The sequence below is a fragment of the Salvia splendens genome, chromosome 14 (genome assembly GCF_004379255.2).
Source record: "Salvia splendens isolate huo1 chromosome 14, SspV2, whole genome shotgun sequence".
In the NCBI taxonomy this organism is placed as follows: Eukaryota; Viridiplantae; Streptophyta; class Magnoliopsida; order Lamiales; family Lamiaceae; genus Salvia; species Salvia splendens.
In genome coordinates, this window is record NC_056045.1 from 11,919,868 (window position 1) to 11,935,977 (window position 16,110).

At 42.0% G+C, this 16,110-nt stretch overlaps 1 pseudogene; it reads left to right on the forward strand.

Moving 5' to 3' along the window:
• Positions 1-2,429: 2,429 nt before the first annotated feature.
• Positions 2,430-15,172, forward strand: LOC121764196 (annotated as a pseudogene).
• The last annotated feature ends 938 nt before the right edge of the window (positions 15,173-16,110 follow it).

Sequence of the window (16,110 nt, forward strand, 5' to 3'; positions counted from 1 at the left end):
AAAATTAGTTTCACATTGGCGCTCAACTATCAATTAAAACCCATCAAGGATTTTAATACAACGAAATATAGGAGTTTAAAACACTACTTGCTTTAATATATTTATTTACTCTATAAACGTTTAATGACGTTAATTTGAGCGGGGTATTGCATTAGTAGTGTAGTGTAGTGTAATGGTATAAGTTATGAATAAAATGATGTTTATGGGTAATGTATTGTTCAACTATTATAAAATTAGAAAAGTCATATTTTTCAAAGACGAACTAATAAGAAAATAGTTCATAATTTTCAAGGACGGAGGGAGTATTATATGTGGAATGTTCATTTGGATTTAAAGGAATCTTGACCGAGAATGAACATATTTTCACTGGGTAACACTATATAGTATTGAAGCTATACCACTCGACGTCATATTTAAAATAATTCGCGACTTTTTTTGGCTTTTGGTATATTCCATATTTTTTCAAGTGGAATATAAAATCCTAATTTTTCATTTTTTTTTTGCAATTCCTCCACAAAATAGTTTTAGACAACTAATGTTGTTTTGTTTTTTACTGTTGATCAAATTAAACGGCACTGATTTATCTAAAACAATGTGATATTGCACATCATCTTTAAAAAGGACTCCTTTTTTATCATATTTAAAATAATTCGCAACTTTTTTTGGCTTTTGGTGTATTCCATATTTTTTTCCAAGTGGAATATAAAATCCTAATTTTTCATTTTGTTTTTTGCAATTCCTCCACAAAATAGTTTTACACAAATAATGTTGTTTTGTTTTTTACTGTTGATCAAATTAAACGACGCTGATTTATCTAAAACAATGTGATATTGCACATCATCTTTAAAAAGGACTCCTTTTTTATCATAAATATTTTCACTAAACACAAATGATAGAAATAATCTTGATGAACTATATTAGGACGAATAAATAATTATAACGTCCAAATTGTACTTTGTATTTTATCGAAAAATCAATATTTCTCTTTATTATTTTCCTTTTCTCTACGTAGCAAAATAGATTTCAAACTTTATTAGAGTACAAATATGTATATCCGAACAGGGAGGTGATCAATTGCTAACTAGTTAACGATCCAAAATTAAGATCGGTTTTAAACCATTAGATTAGGAGATCTAGTGGTTGATATAATGCCAAGTGGATTATATTTTAAATTTAAATAATTATTAAATAAAATTAAAGGATATTAATGTCAATTCTCTCTTATTAAAATTATACTAAAACTTTAAATTTAAGTAACTTTCTCAATTTAAATTATTTTTTCACAAAAAATATACTATCAAATTAAAGGTAATTTTATAAGGATTGTAACGAGATTTCAATTGCATATGTTCCGACAACGTTCGGATGATGAAATTTGATGATTTTTATTTCAGTTTTCGTATATGTTGATAAGCAAATTTTTTATCAACAAATACATAAAAAAATCTCAATATAATACATATAAAATCTCAATATAATGCATGTAAAATATCAATATAATGCATGTGAAATCTCAATAAAACTGTGTTGATATTATTGTGTACTTGTGTTGAAATACTCATGTCATTGTGTTGATATTTGTAGTACACAATATTGATATAAAAAAACACAAAAATTATGATATGATAATAGAATGACGATCTTACCCTTCTGTTGATATTTTGTCTACTATTTATTGAGATTCGTGAGATTTAATCTCATCCACTCATTTTAAAATCTAAGAGTGGAGATTTGGTCTTAATTTTGGATTTTGATGCTATAAGCAATATAAGAGGACCCTATCCGAACCTATGCCATAATTAAATTTTCGCCTGTTTTTCATTCTTTTCGATAATTACCAATTTAATTTAGTTGCTAATTTTATAAATTCATCATGATAATATTTTAGCTTCTTTGCACAACTTTATTTTATTGAAATTGAAGTGTGGAAAAATGGTATACATATTTTCAACTGCATGCCTTGTAATAGGAAGTTTTGGGGTTCTTCATAGTTTGGCATACATTGAATTCTTTACAGCTACTACTGATGTTAGAAGTTTCTTCTGCAATAAGTCTATTAATTTCTCTTGATAAATTTAAATTTTATTAGGTCCCATACTCATCATACAGTCGCACTAGTCTAGCAATAGATTTTATCTAACAAGAAGTTATTTGTGAGAATTTGAAATCTCATCTCACTTTTCTCCTATATCATCTATAAGAAGGTAATTTCTAGTCTATTGATATAGCTTTACATTGAATTATATATTGGAGCAAATATCAATTCTCCCTCTATAAATAAACAATAATTTAATTTTGGCGAATATAAACTCACTCACCACACTGTCGTCCTAGCTCAACAAAAAAAAGGCACAAGTTATTTAGAAATGAATACTCTCTCCATCCTATAGAAATGGTTATTTAAGGGTGTCACGAGTTTTAATGCGTACATGGCAAAGTAGAACAGAAAGAGAAAAAATCATTGAAATAATATAGTAAATGGTGTGACTAATAAATAATAAAGTAAAAGAAAAAGAAAAAATATTTTTATAATTTATATGGGCTATTTGTATAGGACGAATAAAAAAATTATACGGAGCATATTACTAAAGAATGGATGGACTACATAAATAAGGCGTCCAATGAGTCTCAAAAGTCAAATAAATGCAAGAGTATTTTTCAACTCTGAGGTGCAAATAACTGATTTTTCATGATAGTATATTACTCCATCCGTCATTTATTAAGTGTCCATTTTCTTTTTGCATCAACTTTAAAAAAAATTAAAAAGAATAGATTGAAAAAATTAGTAATGATAAAAAATGAGCAAAATAAATTAATAGAATATGTGGCATATTTATCATTTATATTAAAAGTTGAAACGTACTAATAATAAGGGATGGATCAAAACGGCAAAAGTGGACACGGGGCGGAGTAATTCTTATTCAAATCAAAATAAAATACTAGTAGAAAGGAAACATCTAGTGGTTGCTAATTTATAGTTACTCGAATAATGTTACTACTGCTATATTGCTAGTGGTTGGTAATTTATAGTTGAAGCCATGCCAACAAAACTCTGTAATTCATCATCACTTAATATATGAACATAGCAAAATGGCAGAGAAGATCTTGATCATCGGTGGAAAATTCATAGTTGAAGAGAGGCCACTCTTTCTGATCCAGCCAAAACCCACCTCATCGACAACTTCAAGAAATCTGGTGTCACCATCTTAATTGTATGTACTACTATATATGTGTGCATGTATTGTTGTTGTGTGTGTGTGAAAATTGAAATTAAATTTGGATTTGTGTAGTGATGGGGTACGTACTAAACAAGCCCAATAGCAGTGACGGCCCATCAGCCCAAAGCCCAAGGAAGAGTATCAGTTCGGCATTACCAAAGAGTTCGGCCCCAGCCTACAGCTCGGTAAAAGCCGACCAATCAAGCTCTACTCTCAGATCGGCAAAAGCTGCTCGGCAATAGTTCAGCAGTTCGGTCTCAGTTTTCAACCGAACTGGGAGATAGTGGACTCATGCAGAACCTCCACGACCTCCACTACACGATCTATTTAGTGGTGGACCCATGCAGGATCTCATGACCTCCACGACATCCACGATCTAATTAGTGATGATGTAAGCCACGACCTAATTAGTGATGATGTAAGCCACGACCTAGTTAGTGGTGATGCAAGCCACGATCTTAGTTCAATGTATAAATAGAACTTAGATCAGATAGACAAGGAAGAAAAAAAGCTCTCTAAACATCAAATTTCATATAGCAAGTCTGTATTTGTAAGCTGTAAACCAGATCAAGCAATACAATCTTGCCCTCCTTTCTTCCCGTGGACGTAGATTTACCTCAGTAAATCGAACCACGTAATTCATTGTGTCGTGATCTATATATTTTTTACCCGCATTTACTACCATCAAAAATTCGCCCAACCATCACTGGCGCCGTCTGTGGGAAACAGAGAACCAAATCTGTGATAAAAGTGAGTTTTTGATCCTCTTCCACCAAAAAAATGCATACCAGATCACATAACACCCATAATACCGTTCGTGATAACCATGAGGAAGCTAGTCCAGCCCACAGGTCTGGAAAACAGCCTCGGGAGAAATCTACTTCCAGTTCTCACGGAGAAGGAACAAGCCGCTCAAAGACTCATCGCACCGAGTCTTCCCAGCAGCCCGATTTGAACGAGGCTGTCAAGTTGTTTTTGGCCGAGAAGCAGGAAGAGTTCTTAATTTTCCTGCAAAAGGGCCAAAAGCCGGAGACGAAAACGGTGGATTCTCCCTCCTCATCCAGACATGAAAGTCACTACCGCAGTAGTGCCGTGTCTTCCAGGAAGAAGAATCCTCAACCCCGACATGTTCCTGTTCCTCCTCGGTACCGGAATCACAGGAGAACTCCATCTCCTCCATACCGAAGAGATGTCGGGTTCGCCATGTACGGAGCATTGAAGACTCCGTTCTCGGACGATATCACCCGAACTCCCTTGCCACAGAACTACCGAACTCCGTCGATGACTTATGACGGGTTAGTGAATCCTCATGACTTCCTGGGACGCTATCAGTATAACATGGCGAACCAGGGTCTCAATGAGGTCCATATGTGCAAGCTGTTTCCCGAGCTGCTTATCGGGAACGCAAGAAGGTGGTTCGATAGCCTCCCCCAAGGCAGCATTAGATCTTACCGAGATCTAATGGATGCTTTCCACAGGAGGTTCTTTCAGAAAGCGGAAGCCCGAATCACTTCGGCTCAGCTGCTTTCTATACGTCAAGGTCGCGACGAAAAGATCAGCGACTTTATGACGAGATTCCACAAGGAATGCCTACAAGTAGATGATCTCAATGATCTACTTGTCATTTCGGCATTCCAAAATGGAATCCTGCCCGGAGCTCTCTACAGAAAGCTCGTGGAATGCAGTCCGCAAACAGCTCAAGAGATGTGGGACATTGCGGACCAGTTCTCCCGTGCCGATGAGGCAGACCGTCGCAAACGGTCTTTAGACAGCTCATCCCGAGGAGACAGGAGGAAGCCCGATCATAGCGATCAGGGACATCCTCGCCGAACTCCTTTTGGCGATCAGGGACATCCTCGCCGAACTCCTTTTGAAAGGATTCAAAGGGCTCCGGTGCAAGACCGATTGGGGCCACGTCTCAATCCTGAGAAGCCGCCCGCTCAGTTCGTACCATTGAACAAGTCGAGAGCGGAAATTTTCGAACTGCATTCCGATATGTTCGAAAAACCAAAGCGGATGACGAAATCGGCCGCGCGTCGACCTCAGGATCAATATTGCTCCTTCCATCAAGACCACGGTCACGATACCGAGGAGTGCCGACATTTGGCTGCAGGTATTGATGCTCTTGTGAAAGCAGGGACGTTAAAAAAATACCAAAGCAAGCAGCCGAAAAAGAACAAAAAACAGAGAGGTGCGAACTGCGCTCCTCAGGATCCGAAAAAGCAACAGGACCCCGAAGACGATGACGAGCTGCAATATGATGGAGTAATCCTGACTATTGATGCTCTCCCTGCCGGGAAGACTAAATCGTCCCTGAAGTCAGAGCGCAGAGGCTTCAATCGAGAGGAGCCAACGCATAAAAGGCTGAAGCAGGACGAAGTGATTACATTTTCAGATGCAGATCCCGTCCCGGCCATCTCTCCTCATCAAGACGCTATTGTCATCCAAGCCGGAGTGGCAAACAAACTGATCCACAGAGTGTTTGTGGATACCGGAGCGTCAGTCAGCATTCTTTTTAAAGAATGTTTCGATAAACTAGAAGTGGATCCAGCTTGGGTCAGTCCGGCTCCACTTCCTCTGAAAAGTTTCGCCCAGGAGGACACCCGCCCTGAAGGTATTATCAGCCTTCCGATCACGGTGGGAAAAGCGCCTACAAGCTCCAGTACGATGATCGAGTTCTTTGTGGTAAAAGCTCGGTCCCCGTACAACATCATCTTGGGAAGAGACTGGCTCAACGCAGTTCGGGCCGTTTGCTCTACTTATCACCTCACCATCAAGATTCCCACTAAAGGTGGGATAGCGGTCATCCGAGGTGATCAAAAGAGAGCAAAAGAGTGTCTGCAGATTGCGCTTAAAAGTGCCGAGCAATCAGATCGGCATCATCAAGCATAGCAATCACAGCAGCCGGAGTCAGAGGCAAGCGAAATGACCGAAGTCACACCAGAGTCGAACTCAATGACCGTTCAGTTATACGAAGATGATCCATCCAGAACGGTCAAGATCGGTTTCGCGGGAACGCCTCTACTCCGGGAAAAGACCATCCAGCTCCTCAAGGAGTACAAAGATGTCTTTGCATGGTCTCCGTTGGACATGACCGGAGTGCCCCCTGAGGTAATCACTCATCGGTTAAATATTGATCCTTCAGTCCGGCCTATAAAACAGAAGCAAAGACTCTTTGCGGCAGAAAGAAATCAAGTCATCCATGACGAAGTCCGCCTATTACTGAAAGCGGATGTATTATTCGAGGTGAAATATCCTTCTTGGGTGGCCAATCCTGTGATGATCAAGAAAAAAGAAGGAGGATGGCGGATGTGCATAGATTTTACCGATCTAAACAAGCACTGTCCTAAAGATTGCTATCCCCTTCCGAACATAGATAAAAAAGTAGAAGCTTTGATCGGCTTCGAAATTTTCTGTTTTCTTGATCTATACAAAGGCTACCACCAAGTTTTAATGGATGAGAATGATGCTTCAAAAACGGCTTTCATTACTGACTTCGGCATCTTTGCTTATAAAAAGATGCCATTCGGTTTAAAGAATGCCGGAGCCACATATCAAAGGATGGTAGATAAGCTTTTTCGGCATTTGATCGGAAAAGAGGTTGAAGTGTATGTTGACGACATAGTCGTCAAAAGCAGAAGCACTTCGGAGTACGAAGACAACCTCAAATCCACCCTCGACGTGCTCAAAAAAGCCAACCTCAAACTCAATCCCCAAAAATGTACCTTTTTGGTAGATTCGGGAAAATTTCTGGGTTGTTGGGTTTCAAAGGACGGACTCAAGGCAAATCCCTCAAAAGTTCAAGTTCAGAACATGGCGATGCCGAAGTCCATACATGATGTGCAAAGACTAACTGGATGTCTAGCCGCACTGAATAGATTCCTTTCCCAAGCAGCCGAAAAGCAACTGCCGTTCTTCAAAGTGTTGAAAAAGGCACCAAAGTTTGAGTGGGGAGCCGAGCAGAAAAAGGCTTTTGACGAGCTCAAAAGTTATTTAGCCAAGCTTCCAATTCTCTCTGCTCCAACAGATGCCGAAGTGATATTCTTATACTTAGCGGTATCAGATCAAACCATTAGCGCGGTGCTTGTACGAGAAGAAGGCCTAAAGCAGCTTCCCATCTACTTTACAAGCCGAGCATTAAGAGGTCCAGAAACAAGGTATCAACCTCTGGAAAAAATTGCTCTGGCGTTAGTAAATGCAGCAAGGAGACTGCGGCCATACTTCTATGCTCACAAGGTATGCGTCTTAACCGATCTGCCACTTCGGCAAGTTTTGACCAAGCCAGAAGCATCAGGCAGAATCGCCAAATGGGCCATAGAGTTGGGAGAACACTCAATAGAATATCTACCTCGGAAAGCCATCAAGGGACAAGCCTTGGCAGATTTTCTTGCAGAGGCAAAGTTCGATCAAGCAATCCCTGTTATTGCCGAACAGAAAAATCCTGCCAATGACGAACTAACACAGCCCCAGGAATCCGAAGTAGAACCGCCGGACTGCTGGAGTGGATTCGTAGATGGAGCTTCGAATAAGACGGGAAGTGGAGCTGGTATTCTACTTATCGCTCCCGACGGACACGAGGTAACTTATTCACTTCGGTTCTTATTCCCAACTACTAATAACGAAGCCGAATACGAAGCCCTCCTTGCCGGACTTCAATTAGCGCAAAGTCTATTTGTCAAATCTCTCAAAATCCATTGTGATTCACAAGTCATAGTGAATCACATGCTGGGTACAAGTGAAGCCCGAGATGAGAGGATGAAAAAATACTTGGACAAAGCGCAAAGCATTAGCCGAAGTTTCTCTTATTTTCGGATAATCCGCATCCCCAGAGCGGAAAACAGCCGAGCGGATACTTTAAGCAAGTTGGCCTCATATCCGAGCTCAAAGGTGGAGGAATTACTACACCGAAGCATTGATGAAGCTGAGGTACATTCAGTAACCAGCTCGCCGAACTGGATGACGCCGATCTTACAGTATCTAGATCAAGGACAACTGCCCGAGGATAAGAGAGAAGCTCGGAAAATCACATGCCGAGCACTTCGGTATGAACTTCATGAAGGAGTCCTATACAGAAAGTCCTACCTTCAACCGTTATTGCGATGTGTAGGGCCAGAAGAGACGGACTACATCCTTAGAGAAGTTCATGAAGGATCTTGCGGTAGCCACATCGGAGCTAGAGCTTTAGCTAAAAAAGTTCTGAGATGGGGGTATTATTGGCCAACTTTGGTACAAGAAGCAGTGCAGCTCGTCAAGACATGTACGAAGTGCCAAATCCATGCAAATATCCCAAGGATGCCGCAGACCGATCTATGTGCTATGCAAAGCCCTTGGCCTTTTATGCAATGGGGCATAGACATAGTAGGACCACTACCACAAGCTCCTCGGCAAATGAAATTCCTTATCGTTGCCGTGGATTACTTCACGAAGTGGGTGGAGGCTGAACCATTAGCTACGATAACGAGCTCGAAGGCATTGGATTTCGTCTGGAAGAACATAGTGTGCCGATTTGGCATACCCCACATCCTCATTTCGGATAATGGGACTCAGTTCACCGACAAGACATTCAAGAGTTGGTGCCAAGAGCTGAATATTCAACAGCGGTTCACTTCGGTCTCCCACCCACAAGCAAACGGACAAACGGAGGTAACAAACCGTATCTTGGTAAAAGGGTTAAAAGCTCGGTTAGAACAAGCCAAAGGACAATGGGTAGAAAATCTCCCTCAAGTCCTATGGTCCTACCGAACTACACCCAAAACCTCCAACGGTGAAACTCCGTACAGTCTGGTGTACGGCACTGAAGCCGTGATTCCGGTTGAGATCGGCGTACCCAGTCCCCGAACTCTAAATTTCTCCTCAGAAATGAATGATGACGGACTAAGAGCCGAACTAGATCTGGCCGAAGAAAGAAGAGAATGGGCCTGCATAAAAGCAGCCAAGTACAAGGAGCAAGTAGCCCGGTATTATAACCAAAGGGTGAAAAAGCTGCAATTTCAAGTGGGAGATCTCGTCTTGAGAAACAACGAAGTAAGCCGAGCAGAAAAGCTGGGCAAACTCGAACCCACATGGGAAGGTCCATATCGGGTGTCAGAAGTCCTCGGCAAAGGGTCTTACAAATTGACTCACGTGTCAGGAGAACAAGTACCCCGAACATGGCACATTTCCAACCTCAAGAAGTTCCATTTGTAAGAGACAGTCCGGTCAGTCAGTCTTGTGTCTAGTTCGGTCCTAGAGGTATATGCTTTCTTTGTTTTTTACTTGTTCTTTGTGCTTGTTTTATAAAAGTTTAAAATCTTGTTCGTCCTTTTTATTTGTCTATGTGCGTGTCGTCTCTTACAAATGTTACTGAGGTATCTTGTTCTTCGAAGGCTGATCCCCTTTTTAGAACATATATAAGCCAACGATTGTGAGTCCAAGCTTCTAAGGAGGATACAAGACCACAATTCAGCTTAAGAAACAAGCAGTTCGTCTGAAACGAACTGCAACAAAGGGAAAGTCCGATCCACGCGATAAAACTCGCCGAATTAGGACAAGGGAAAGTCCGATCCACGCGATAAAACTCGCCGAATTAGGACAAGGGAAAGTCCGATCCCCAAATTAGGACAAGGGAAAGTCCGATCCGAGCGATAAAACTCGCCAAATTAGGACACAAGCTTAGTCCGGTCAAAGAAATTTACTTCATAAGACCCAAGACGAGTCCGGTCAAAGAAGTTTACTTCATAAGACCAAAGACGAGTCCGGTCAAAGAAGTTTATTTCATAAGACCGAGGACGAGTCCGGTCAAAGAAGTTTACTTCATAAGACCGAGGACGAGCACGATGAAATTTTTTCGCTGAGCTGTAAATACGCAGTGATAGAAGCGAAATAAAGATTTCATTTATTAAAACTTGTTCGGCATACAACTCCACTGCCCTACGAGAAGGCGTTACGCTATTACAAAGGACTATTCTACTGTCCACGGTTGCTAAAGTTGAGCCATCTATTCACAAAATCCTCGTGAAGCCGAGTTCGGTCATTCCGGGCAGCTGAAGAATAAGCAGGTCGACGAGATGCTCTAATCGACCTACCGCCTCTTCCCTGAGCCCGGGAAGCTCTAGCACCTCGGCGGCGAAGAGTCTCTTCACGAATCATTTGCCGATCTTGCTCACTCATAGTCACCGCTCCTCTGCGAACTTCAGTCCGTCCTCGTCTTGACGTCTCCGGTTGTTCCTGAGTTCTTTGCTGACTTGGAGTAGGGTTTTGAGCAAGTGAATCAGAGGTTTGAGCTGGAGTGCGAGCATCTGTTGGCGGGAAATGCCTAAGGAATCTCTCGATTGAGGGACGCCGGGAAAGAATGATGTCGTACCGAGAAGCCCAGCGCCGCAATGATTTCACGACTTGTTGGCAAGCCGAGCTCTCCAGCGCATTGTTCCTCCGGAGTACATGATATTCCTCCCACAGTTCGTCAACTCGTTCCTGAACTTCAGAGATGGTCATTCCCCCGCGCCTGCAGATGAAATCCTCATACGCAGTCCTCTCAGTGACGGCAGTATTCAGCTCGGCCTCCAGATCTTTCTTTTCGGACTCTAAGTCCTTATTGTCGGCCTCCAGCTTCACTAAACAAGCCAAGAGTTCGTCATTCTTCATCTGGTCAGCTATGGCTTTTTTCTCAGCTTCGTCTAAAGCGGAAGAGTACAGCCGCTTCCAGTGAAGTACCTCCAGCTCCTTAAGAGTTAAGAATACAAAGCAGCTATGTCAGTTCGGCATTTCAGTTTACTGAGCAGGTAGTAAACCACAACAGGAGTAAAAGAGAGTACGAAAAGCTATACGAAGACACAAGTGTAGAAAGAAGAATTTTTTCATTCATAAGAAAAAAAATTTTTTACACAAGGAGGGCTTCAAGGCCATTTTACAACAAGGAAGAAACTAAACTAAGAGAAGGGAGACGAAATCATACTCCGCCAGCTTCGTCTCCGGCTCCTCGGTGAGGTTCAGCTTCCTTCTCCTTGTCTGCCTCAGCTTCAGCCTCGGCCTCCTTGCTCCCCCCAGCCTGCTCGGTGCCCCCATCACCGATCAGCAGCACCTCTTGCTCGGCCTGCCTGTCTTCGGTCTGCTGATCAAGCTGCTCGGTCTCACCCTCTCCGTGGAAAATTGGAGCGGGTGAAACTGGCCCTAAGGAGGCAAAGATAGCCTCCATATTCTCATCCCGGTCAGCTCGGCAACTACGAACTCGGTCAGCAGAAAGCAGGACCGAGGACGAAGCAAGCTCCTCAAGGAGCGGCAAACTCTGGAGACGAGCTGCTATCTCTCGGCCGTACAGCGGCAGGACGACTTCGGGCCCCTGCTCGGCATTATCGGTCATCAGTTTCAGCAGATCACCGACAAAGGCCGAAAATTGATTGCTCAGAAAGAGTTTCTCCGCGAAAGCACGGAGAACCTCCCCTTGGGCAACCACGGCGGCAGCATCCCTCCGTTTCGTCTGCTCTCGCTGGATGACGAGCTGGTTTTTGGCAAACTGGGCTTCATCCTGGGCCGAGATCCTAGCAGCTCTGGCCTTCTCAAAGTCTGCCTTAGCCTGTTCGGCCTGGTGACGAGCAGCCGCCAACTTCCTCTGCATCTCAGCATAATCGTTGGACGCTTTGGAGAGTTCAACGGCGACGAGCTTGGAGAGCATATCGTTCCTCTGAAAATGGAAAAAGGAAAAAGTCAACCGAGGGGCCACAAAAAATACAGGAAAAAAGCAAGGCCAGAAAATCAAGAAGAGAATTCACCTCGGCGAAGTCCGTGGGCCATAAAAAGGGCTCACAGATATGTTCCGAAGGAGGCGCCAAGACCACGTCTTTCTCTGGCGCTCTTGGGGGTTTCTGAATCCTCCCCTTCCCCCTTGCCGAAGTCGACTCCGGCTTCTTTGGATCCGAAGAGGTCTTTTGCCTCTTCGGATTCTTCTCGGCATCAGACGCCGAGCTGGTGGTTTTCGGCCTCTCCGGTTCCTTAGATTCGGAGGATTTGCGACCGAGCTTGTTTAGCAAGTTCACTGCCAAAAAGCAAGAAAACAAGGTTAGTTTTCGTCGTCAAGGCAGTAGTGCATAAAAAAGAAATCCTCACCCTCAGTCTCTTCGTCCGAAGACGAGGAGTCGAACACGAAGTCGCCCTTGACGAGCTCAGACTCCGAGTACTGCTTCCTAATCATGGGAATCTTATTGAGCTCGGCCTCGAGCTCGTCCAACGGTTCTACCCGAGGATGAGGAATAACGGACTTCGACCCTCTCCAGGAAAAGTCCGAAGCCGAAGTCCTATTATAAAAAAAGAAGCGATTTTGCCATTTCGGCCATTTGGTTTTACAAAAGGCTCTAAAGGGTAAAGGGATCAAGTAAAACCAAGATCCCTTCCTCTTAAACTGGAAGAAATTAAGGATTGCCCTCAGAGACAGATCCTTATCTAGCCTACGCAGTTCGGCAGCAAAGGCCGATAAGTGCCTCCAAGAATTCGGAGTCACCTGACCTAAAGGGAGTTGGAAAAAATCAAGCAGCTCTACAAAGGCAGGGGGAAGAGGGAAACGAAGCCCGCATTCCAAGCCGGCTTCATAAACGGTGGCGTAACCCTCCGGCGGCGAGTCAGCCCTATGAAGGTCGTCGGGAATCGCAACCTTCCCCCCAGGAAAAAAATATTTTTCGTGTAGGGATATCACAGTATCCTTACTCAAGATGCTGTGAAAATACTCTACGGTCTTCTCCCCGGATTCTTTCCGGCTAGAAGACCCCTTACCCCCTTTCCTACCGCTACCTGACTCAGAAGAAGAAGAAGAAGACATGGTTCTTACTCTTTGAAAGTCTGAAGAAATTCTGAAGAAATTCTTGAAAGCGGAAGGAAATTTTTACGCAAAAGAGAGAGAATGCAGAAGAAGCAATAGCAAAAGTGTTCAAATGATGAAGAAAGGACGTATTTATCAGATTCAGAGAAGATTTCAAAATCATCGCACCGTTTCGAATCCCACCTTTTCAGGATTCAACGGCCGGATTTTACTGTCGCATTTAATGCAGTCACGCGCAAGGCACGTCCCCTGACGTCAGCCTCCCCCGTACCTTTATCCAGAATGCCGAAGTGACTCGCTTCGCCGAAGTGATTCACTTCGCTTTTCGGGGGGGTAGTGATGGGGTACGTACTAAACAAGCCCAATAGCAGTGACGGCCCATCAGCCCAAAGCCCAAGGAAGAGTATCAGTTCGGCATTACCAAAGAGTTCGGCCCCAGCCTACAGCTCGGTAAAAGCCGACCAATCAAGCTCTACTCTCAGATCGGCAAAAGCTGCTCGGCAACAGTTCAGCAGTTCGGTCTCAGTTTTCAACCGAACTGGGAGATAGTGGACTCATGCAGAACCTCCACGACCTCCACTACACGATCTATTTAGTGGTGGACCCATGCAGGATCTCATGACCTCCACGACATCCACGATCTAATTAGTGATGATGTAAGCCACGACCTAATTAGTGATGATGTAAGCCACGACCTAGTTAGTGGTGATGCAAGCCACGATCTTAGTTCAATGTATAAATAGAACTTAGATCAGATAGACAAGGAAGAAAAAAAGCTCTCTAAACATCAAATTTCATATAGCAAGTCTGTATTTGTAAGCTGTAAACCAGATCAAGCAATACAATCTTGCCCTCCTTTCTTCCCGTGGACGTAGATTTACCTCAGTAAATCGAACCACGTAATTCATTGTGTCGTGATCTATATATTTTTTACCCGCATTTACTACCATCAAAAATTCGCCCAACCATCATGTAGGGTGATCTAAACGATTACAAGAGCTTGGTGAAGACCATAAAGCAAGGGATGTGGTTATATCAGATATGGGTTTCTTGCAAATTGCTGATCGATCAACACAACATTATTTCTGCAATTAAAGAGGCTGGAAATGTTAAGGTAACTAAAATACAAATATGTGTTGGTGAATATTAGAAATTGTTGAAAAACCCTCATTTCTCATCCATATATTCTTGACATTGATTGTTGTAGAGGTTCTTACCTTCTGAATGACCAATTGAGAGTGAAGCTTCGCAGAGAAATAGAGGCAGCAGGAATTCCTTACACCTACGTCGTCTGCAACTTTTTTGCCAGCTTCGTTCTCACCAATTTTCTGCAGCCGGGCTTGGGCACCACTGCCCCTCCCCGAGGAAAGGTCGTCATCCCCGGAGATGGAAATGTTAAAGGTATATATGTATCATCATAGGCGGACACACATAGGATGGTCTAGGGGCTTAAGCCCTTAATAAACATGATTTTTTTAGTTTTTTCTTTTGTAAATTTTTAAAATCTACATTAATTTTATGTAAATTTTTGTATAATTTAATTAGCTAAATTATACATTGATGTAGTTTAAACAATTTTTTTTTATAAAATAGCCCCTATTAGTTATGATTTTTGCATCCGCCCCTGTGTATCATCCAAATTATTAAGTCTTGTGCGTGCGCACCGAACTCATATTAGTATGAAATTGACCACTTTGGGGACATGATTTTACAAAAACCATAACATTATTAAAGTAGAGGTTACATTTATATATTGCTTACACATTTTTCAATTCTCGATTTGGAATGGTTTGAACCACAACGAGTGTTAATTGTGAGTTGGGATGTTTATTAATTGATGATATGGATGTAGCTGTGATCAATGAGGAAGGTGACATTGCCATATACAATATCAAGCTGCGGTTGATCCAAGAGCTTTGAACAAGATCCTCTACATTAAACCACCCCAAAACATATACTCATTCAATGAGCTTGTTGCTTGTTGGGAGAAGAAGATTGGAAAAACCCTCGACAAAATATACCAACCGGAGGAACAAATTTTGAAGATGATTCCAGAGTTACCCGTGCCCGAGAATTTAACAATGGCGATCAACCGGTTGAGGCTTCCCAGCTGTATCCTGATGTAAACTACACCACCGTCGATGACTACCTGAATCGGTTTCTGTAACTCATTTATGTATGGAATTCTATAACCAAAAAATTTTAGTCATAGAATTCCTTTTCTTTTTTTTTTGACGCTTAAATAAACATTATTAACTTCTCTACCGTTTGGCCAACTCACACACAAAACACAAAAGTTTATTTTATTTCTTATGGTCAATATTATTGTATCCTAATATATTTCTTTAAGCAATAAAAGGTCAATACCTCATATGTTTTCAACTTAGAAATAAACACACTAAAACAGTGGGAGAGACGCTTTTTATGTTTTAGATGAATTCTGCAATTCTATGTGCGTTGTTTATGATTTGTATAAATTTTTGTATTAACAATTTGTTCTTAGAAATTGTGTTTATTTGATGTTGATGTTAGTGATTTTTCATTTTATGTGTGAAATATTTGTATAATTAGCGTTTTTTGTATAGTTGTCAGGAGCCATTACAGTAAATAATGTACGAAACCCGTGGCATTTAATGTGCATGTGTACTACTAAATGATGTACCTGTTTAAGGATTTAATGTTTGGCGAGAGTTGAATCCATACCATTTGGGTTTAACAATCCATAGGGCTAGGTTGTAGTACCCACTCACAAACGAAACCATCACCAAGGACAGGGAGTTTAATCGTTCCCCTAGGGGTTTAGCAATCCATGGGGCTAGGGTAGTAGTACCTCCACATGCATTGAATTTCGTTTTGTGTGTTTTAGATTTCATACAGTATATAATGTACGAAAATTAGCCCTTAATGTACACGCATCATACTAAATGATGTACATGTGTAAGGATTTAATGTTTGGCAGTAGTTGAATCCGTGCCCTTTGGGTTTAGCAATCCATGGGGCTAGGGTATAGTACCACAACATGCATTGAATTTCATTTTTTTATATGTGTTTTGGATTTCATACGGTAAATAATGTACGAAAATTTGCCTTTGATGTACATGTTTA